Raw genomic sequence first — 7994 nt, 5'->3', positions numbered from 1 at the left:
TCACATTACTGCTTCCATTCCTCAGGGCAGGTAGTGAGCTTTCACCCAAAGATACAAGGCCAACCCATCTTGATCCTCTCACTCTCATGCTCTCTGTACTAGAGAGAATGAAACTCAGTGCTTCATACATTCTTGGCAAGCATTCCACCGCTGAGGTACATCCCAGCTGACCCAGGCTTCTAACACCACCATTCATTGACTAAGGGTATGAGTGCTCCTCATGGAGACTGGGAAATGATACTCAGTGGTACCACAGTGATAAGAAAGGTAAACATTTGAAGAAATCAGAGGTCAACAGGTCCACATTACCTCAAATTTATAAAGTGGTTCTTTGGATTTTATAAACATAGGTGATAATTTCTTACCTTACAGCTCTGGGCAGACAGGGCATAATGGAATTTTGATCCACTAAAATCATATTTTTTCATCTTGGTATTCTGAAGTATAAGCATGAAAATTTCTGTGAAATGCTATAATTGCACATAAACACACATGCTGAGACTTATGGGACACTAACAGATTTTTATAAATGAAAGCATAAATCAGGAAAATGGCAAGATATTTCAGTTACCTGAGGAAAAAATGTTTTCTGAACTAACATTTTCTAAAAAATAAAGAAGTCTTGAGGACTTTGGATGTAGCTCAGAGTTCTTGCCTAGAATATGCATGAAGTGCTAGGTTCAATTCCAGCAGTGCATAAAATCTGACCATAGCAGTGCACATCTGTAATCTTAGCACTCAAGAAGTGGGGTAGGAGGATTAGGAGTTCAAAGTCACCTTGTAGGAAATTCAAAGCCGGCATTCACTGCATGAGACCCTGCCTTAAATATAGAAATAAAATAAAATAAAAAAGAGATCGTAGCCCAGTCTTCTACTTATCTGAGTATAAGAACTCTTTTTAGTGTGTAGGCAAACACAAGAAGCACAGCTTTGTACAGTAAAACATTTCTCTCTCTCTGTCTCTCTCTCTCTCTCTCTCTCTCTCTCTCTCTCTCTCTCTCTCTCTGTTGGTGTCTCTGTCTGTCTCTGTCTCTCCTTCTCTCTCTCAAAATGCATCACACTTTCAAATTCTGTGTCAAAGTGAAACTTAGATACTCAATTCTTTTGTCCCAAACTGAAACTCAACAGATTAAAGTTCAGTTTAGAAGACTGCAACTCTAATCTATTATATTTCACCCTATCCCTGAGCTGTTAGAATGGATGATGTGGCTAATCAATTATTGTACCTGAAGTGGAATAGCATGTAGCTTGTAGTCTCTGCAGCTTAAAAGAAAATCCGTTTACAAAAATTCAGAGATACATCAAAATGACAAGGGGAATAATAGTTCCTTCATTTTCAATTAACACCAGCTAGAGTATTAGAAAGCTGTAACATCCTTATTCCCTCTTTCCTGGCCTCTTCTGGCATCTTCCAACTTGACAATAAACATATCTTGGAAGCAAAATTGATGGGATGTTTACAAAACAGATATTTTCAAGTGATGCTAATAATATATTTAGAGCCAAGATCTACCTTTCCAAAGGGACATAAATTACAAGTGACAGAATACAAGATACACATTAAAATCTAGGCCACAGAGCAGACAAAAATCATGGGACACGGTGTCTAGTCAGTACTTGAACACCTAGTATATGATAGAAAGTTTTCAAATTTCTTGTGGAGAATTAGTATTCTCCCTTACTTTGTAAAATTATGTATTATCTGTTTAGATGATAAGAAAAAAATGTGTAATATTTTACTCTCAGAATCAACTGGGGAAAGAAGCAAACGTCTTTAGGATGTTATTTTCTTATGAGTGTATAAATGCTATAAAAATTATAAATGTTCATGCATACTTATATATTCATCCATATTCTCACATATATGTCCATATGCTTTTTCCATGTTAGAGCTAGTGCTGGCGTTACAGGTATGTGCTACCATACACAGTTTTTATATCCTCTGTGTGTGTGTGTTTGCTTGTGTGTAGACTTGTTCAGTTGTGGGTAAAAGTACATGCTTGCCAGTGTGCACATTTGGAGCTCAGAGGACAATATTTAGGTGTCAGTTTTTACCCTTCCACCTGTTTTGAGACAGGATCTCTTTGCTCCTGCTTATGCCAGGCTAGCTGGTCCTCCAGCTTCTGGAAATTCTCCTGTCTCATCTTCCCATTTCCCTGCAGGAAAGCATGAGAATACAGATGTTTGTGCTTTTCCCACTGAGCCATCTCCCCAGCTCCTATTATTATAAATACTTCTTTGTCGTTTTGCACTAGTAAGCCTTGACTTTACTTTATTTTTTAAACATTTCTCTACATAGAAAATCTTTTTATTGATAATTCAGAAGACATGAACATTTTTGGTGAACATTATCTAAGTAGATACATTAGTGTCATTTTTTATTGAAAATAGATTTTGTTTTCACATACTATATCCTGATTACATTTTCCCCTCCCTCTACTGTTCCCAGTTCCTACCCGCATCCCCACCCATCTGGATCCACTCCCTTTCGGGATCTCATTAGAAAACAAATAGGTTTCTAAGGGATAATGATAAAATAAGATAAAACAAAATCTAACACTTTAGAATTGAACAAAACAAACAAACAAATGGAAAAGAGCCCAAGAGAAGGCACAAGAAACAGACTCACTCATTTACACACTTCAGTCTCTGAGTACATATGAGTTTTGATCATGATTTAGAGGGTCTTGTTTTTTTGATGTCCTCCATTCCCTCTGGCTCTTACACTCTTTCTACCTCCTTTTCAACAGGTTTCCTGAGCACTGAGGGGAGGGATTTGATTGAGACTGTTCTTTTAGGGTTGAGTGTTCCAAGCTCTATCACTCTCTGCCTGATATCTGGTTGTGGGGTCTTTATATCTGCTCCCCTCTGCTGCACTAGGAAGCTTCTCTGATGATGACTGAACAAGAACTGATCTATGAGGATGGCAGAATAGCATTAGGAGTCATTTTTATTGCCTTTTAAAAAACAATGGTATTTGCTTTCACCCTAGGTCCATGGGATATCTAGTTTCAGGTTCGTGGTCACCCTAGTAGTGTTGGATTCCATCTCATGGAGTGAGCCATAGGTCAAATCAGATATTAGGTGGTTGTTCTCACAAGTTTTGTACCATCATAGCCTCTAGTACATCTTACAGACAGGATATCATTGTAGATCTAACAGTTTGTGGCTGGCTTGGTATTTACAATTCTCCTTTGATAGCATGCAGAGTATCTTCCAGTATCAAAGACACTAGAACATGAAGGCTCTTTGTAGGCACCAGCTGGAATTCTCCATGTTCAGTAAGTTGTGTAGGTATTGTCTTCAGCAATAAGGCCTTGCTGTCATTTTGTGGAGAGACTACTATATTCCTGGCAATTGTCTCGGTTATTTGACAAATCCCATGGAACTCCTTGTCCAACAACTCAATTGGATGTTACCAATCCCAGTACTGGAAGCTTCATGTGGTGACAAGAGATGGTAAATGGGGGTTCTGTCTCCCCCATTATTCGAAGATCTCATTTAGACAACCTTTATATATGTGTAAGTTTTAGGAAGTTTCTATTGTTTTAGGTTTCCATATTACCCCTCAAATAACCCTTAATTTTAGCTGTCTCTCCCTGCATTTCCTCCCTCATCCTTCTCTGCCCTACACTTGATCCTCCAGTTCACCAAGCCTGTATATCCCTAACTATTTACTCTATTTCCCTTTCCTAGAGAGATCTATCTGTCACTGCTAGTCCCTTATTCTATACGTAACCTCTGTGGTTCCATGGATTGTAGCCTGGTTATTATTGAATTGACTTAACAGCTAATATCCACATATAAGTACAAACATACTGCAAATGTCTTTCTGAGTCTGAGTTACTTCACTCAGGATGATATTTTTCTAGTCCCATCCATTTATCTGTGAATTTCATGATTTAATTTTTTAACAGGTGAGTAACAACACTCCATCGTATAAGTAGACACAATTTCTTTATCCATTCTTCTATTGAGATTCATCCAAGTTGTTTCCAATTTATGGATGTTATGAATAGAGCAGTAATGAACATGGTTGGGCAAGTGTCTCTGTGGAAGGATGAAGCATCTTTTGGGTATATATGCTAGAGAATGGTTGGTATAGCTGGATCTCAAGGCAGATCAATTACCATCATCTGGAAGAACCACTACACTGATTTGCAGGATGGCTGTACAAATTTGCACTCCAACCAGTAATAGATGAATTTTCCCCTTACTCCACATCCTCCCCTGCATGAACTGATATTTGTTTTATTGAACTTAGCCTTTATGGGGGGAGTAAGGTAAAATTTTAAAGTACTTTTGATTTGCATTTCCCTGATGACTGAGGATGCTGAACATTTCTTTTAAGTGTTTCTCAGCCATTTGAGTGTCTTCATCAAAGGAAATAGAATTTGTGGACTTTTGGAGTCTATAGAACATCTGTCCAGGCCCTTCTGGATTTAAGAGTCTCCATTGAGACATCACATGCTGCTCTCATAATAGGTCTGCCTTTATATGTTACTTAATCTTTTTCCCTTGCAGATTTTAATATTCTTTCTTTGTTCTAGAAGTTAAGTGTTTTATCATTATGTGCTGGGGGGTTTTCTGTATGTTTCTTGTACCTTGATAGGCATCTCCTTCTTCAGGTTAGGGATATTTTCTTCTATGGTTTTGTTGGAAATTGTGGGGACACCAGACCTTGAGCAGAAACCCACTTCCCCTTTGGCCTGGGAGCAGGCATCTATGTATTGTTTACTGAAAACAATTCAGTGCTTTAAAGCTTGATAGGGCTCAGATAGGGCTGGCTCACTGAAATACCATGCCTTCCACACCTCCTATGGCTAGATGCCTCTTCCTGCCCCCTGTGGTGTCTCCCCGATTCTGGGGCCGGAGATTAAACCACCAGCCAGGAGGGTGAGAAGTGGAAAGAATGGTATGTAAATGGATGGCAAAAGTCCTTAAAAAGGGAAGCTCCTTTTTCTTAGAGAGACTTCTCCAGAGATTTCGCCAGAGACTTCTCCTGAGATTTCTCCTGAGAGCTCTCCTAAACTGACTTGGGAAGATAAAGTTTTCTTAAAGCAACCGACCGGTCTCTGTGTCATCTATCCCGACCACCTCGCTACATTCTCGGATGCAGGCCGCACAGCAGGTGCGACAGGAAATATTTTCTGTGCCTTTGATCTGGGTTTCTTCTTCTTCCTCTGTCCCTATTATTCTTAGATTTTGTCTCTTCATAGTATAACAGATTTCCTAAATGTTTTGTACCAGAATTTTTTCCTTAGATTTAATGTTTTCCTTGACTGATGTGTCCTTTTCTTCTATTGGGTCTTTAATACCTGAGACTCTTTCTTCCATCTCTTGTATTCTGTTGGTGAAGTATGCCTCTGAAGTTTCTGTTTGAGTTCCTACATTTTTCATTTCCAGATTTCCCTCAGCTTGGGTTTTCTTTACTGATTCTATTTTCACTTTCGGGTCTTCAATGTTTTTATTCATTTCCTTCCACTGCTTGTGTTTTTCATAGATTTATTTAATGGATTTATTTGTTTCCTCTTTAAGGGTCTCTATCATATTCATAACGGTTATTTTAAGGTCTTTTTCTTGTGCTTTAGCTATATTGGTCTACTCAGTGCTTGCTGTGGTAGGGTTGTCAGGGATCTAGCATAAACATGTTGTATTTGCTGTATTGATTGTATTTTTATTCTGGTGTCTATGCATCTGGGTATAGGAAGATTGTACTTCTAGGTGTTATGCATCTGGGTATAGGAATATTGTACTTCTAGGTGCTAATAGCTGGTCTTGTCTCTGTTTGGTGTGTGTTCTCTTCCTCAATTTCTGTTTCCCCTCTGATTCTCAGAAGAGAGTGGTGGCTGCGTTGCCTGATAGGAAATTCTTCTGGGATACTGATAGGTATGGGCACTGAGACTTTCAGGTAAAATGTGTTTCTAGAAATTGGGAGCTGACATTTATGAATGAGAACAGGCTAGGAGTGGTTGCCATGAGTGAGTCCACAGTGGGGAGGAAATCATGGTGTTTCACTAGGATCAGCTAAGTCCCCTGGGAATGAGGGCTGAGAGTGAGGAGAGGACACAAAACGTGGTCTGCTACAGAGCTGGGGGTAAGACTGGGGGTATTGGACTTGGAGGAAAGACGGGTGAGGTGAAGATCTGCAGTTAGCCCACCTGGCCAGAGTGGCCTGTGGATTTCCCGGGAGTGCCTGCTGGAGTCTCCCCCCAGTGAGTGGGTGAAGGGAAGTTAGAAGGGGAAGATCTGTGTGATCCACTGGAGATAGGCACAGAGGGTAGGGGAGCCTGTGCCAGATGTTTACTGCACAGCTGGAAATGAGACTGGGGCATTGGATTTGGAGGAGTGGAGGGAATGGTGAAGATCTGTAATTAGCCTACCTGCTTCCATGGCTGGAGTGGCTTGCAGGCTCCCAGGGAATTATAAACACTTCTTATTTTTTAAAAGAGACTGTAGTATTGACAAGATTGCTCAGTGAATAAAGGCATTTCCCCCCAAGCCTGACAATCTGAGTTTAATCCCTGGAACATATGTAGAGGTAGAAATAAAAAACAGCGTCCTCTACACGTGAGCAGTGGCAAACATATACACCTCCATTCTCTTCAAAATGTAAGTAAACTAATGTAAAAAAACTGAAAAAAGATATTAAAAAGTTCTTCCCATGAAGATATAAATATGTAAAGTGAAAATGCGTGATTTTTAATTCTCTCTGTCTCTGTCTCTCTCTGTCTCTCTGTCTCTGTCTCTCTGTCTCTGTCTCTCTGTCTCTCTCTCTCTCTGTGTGTGTGTGTGTGTGTGTGTGTGTGTGTGTGTGTGTGTAGCACACTGTGTGTGTAGAGGTTAGAGGACAATTTGTGGGTATTGTCTCCTCGATGAGGGAGTTTTATCTGAAGCTGCCCATAGGTATACTGGCTCCTTTCCCGAAACAGTGGCATACAGAGTCTGGCATCCCGGGATTCTTGGTTGGTTGGTGTGGTTTGAATAGAAATGGCCCCTTATAAACTCAAGTGTTGGAATACTTGATCCATAGAGAGTGGCACTATTAGGACATGTGACTTTGTAGGAATCGGTGGGGTTTTGTTGGACGAAGTGTGTCACTGGGGGTATGTGTCAGAAGCTCAAGCCAGTTAACTTCCTGCTGCCTACTGATCAAAATGTAGAAATCTCTGCTCCTTCTCCAGCACCATGTCTGTGTACACTCTGCCATGCTTCTTGCCATGATGATAATGGACTAATCCTTGGAAATTATAGGCCAACCCCAATTAAATGTTTTCTTCTTTAAAAAGTTGCCATGGTCATGATGTCTCTTCACAGCAATAAAATCCTAAGACAGTAGCACTTCTGGGCAGCTCTGCAAACACTCAGAACCCAAATCCAAACTATGTATGGCAGTTTGAATATAAATAGACCTTATAGGCTCATAAATTTGAATGTTTGCTCATTAAGGAGTAACACTACTTAAGAAGGATTAGGAGATGGGGCCCCTTTTGGGTAGGTGTGTCCTTGTTGGAGTAGATATGGCTTTATTGGAGGAAGTGTGTCACTGGGGATGGGCTATGGGTTTTCAAATGCTCAATCTAGATCCAGCCTCTCTCTCTCTCTCTCTCTCTCTCTCTCTCTCTCTCTCTCTCTCTCTCTCTCTCTCTCTCTCTCTCTCTCTCTCTCTCTCCCTCCCTCTTGCCTGCTGATCCAGATATAGAACTCTCAGTTATCTCTCTAGCATCATATCTGCCTGTGTGCTGCCAGGCTGCCACCACTCTGGAGTAAATGTCAGGTACAATGGCTCTTCTAAATTTTCCACTACATCAAGCAATTGAATATATGAGCCTACAGGGGCCATTTTCATTCAAACTACCATGTAGTCCATCATGGTGGGAAGGGCAAGGCAGCAGGAGCTTGAAGCAGCTGGTCGTATCTTCCACAATTAGGAAATGGACTTGAATGCATGTTACTGCTCAGCTTGCCTTTTCTACTTTACAGTCCAAAATCCT

Source organism: Mesocricetus auratus, unplaced genomic scaffold, assembly GCF_017639785.1.
Source record: "Mesocricetus auratus isolate SY011 unplaced genomic scaffold, BCM_Maur_2.0 Super-Scaffold_100003, whole genome shotgun sequence".
Classification (NCBI taxonomy): Eukaryota; Metazoa; Chordata; class Mammalia; order Rodentia; family Cricetidae; genus Mesocricetus; species Mesocricetus auratus.
This window is presented reverse-complemented; position numbering follows the sequence as displayed.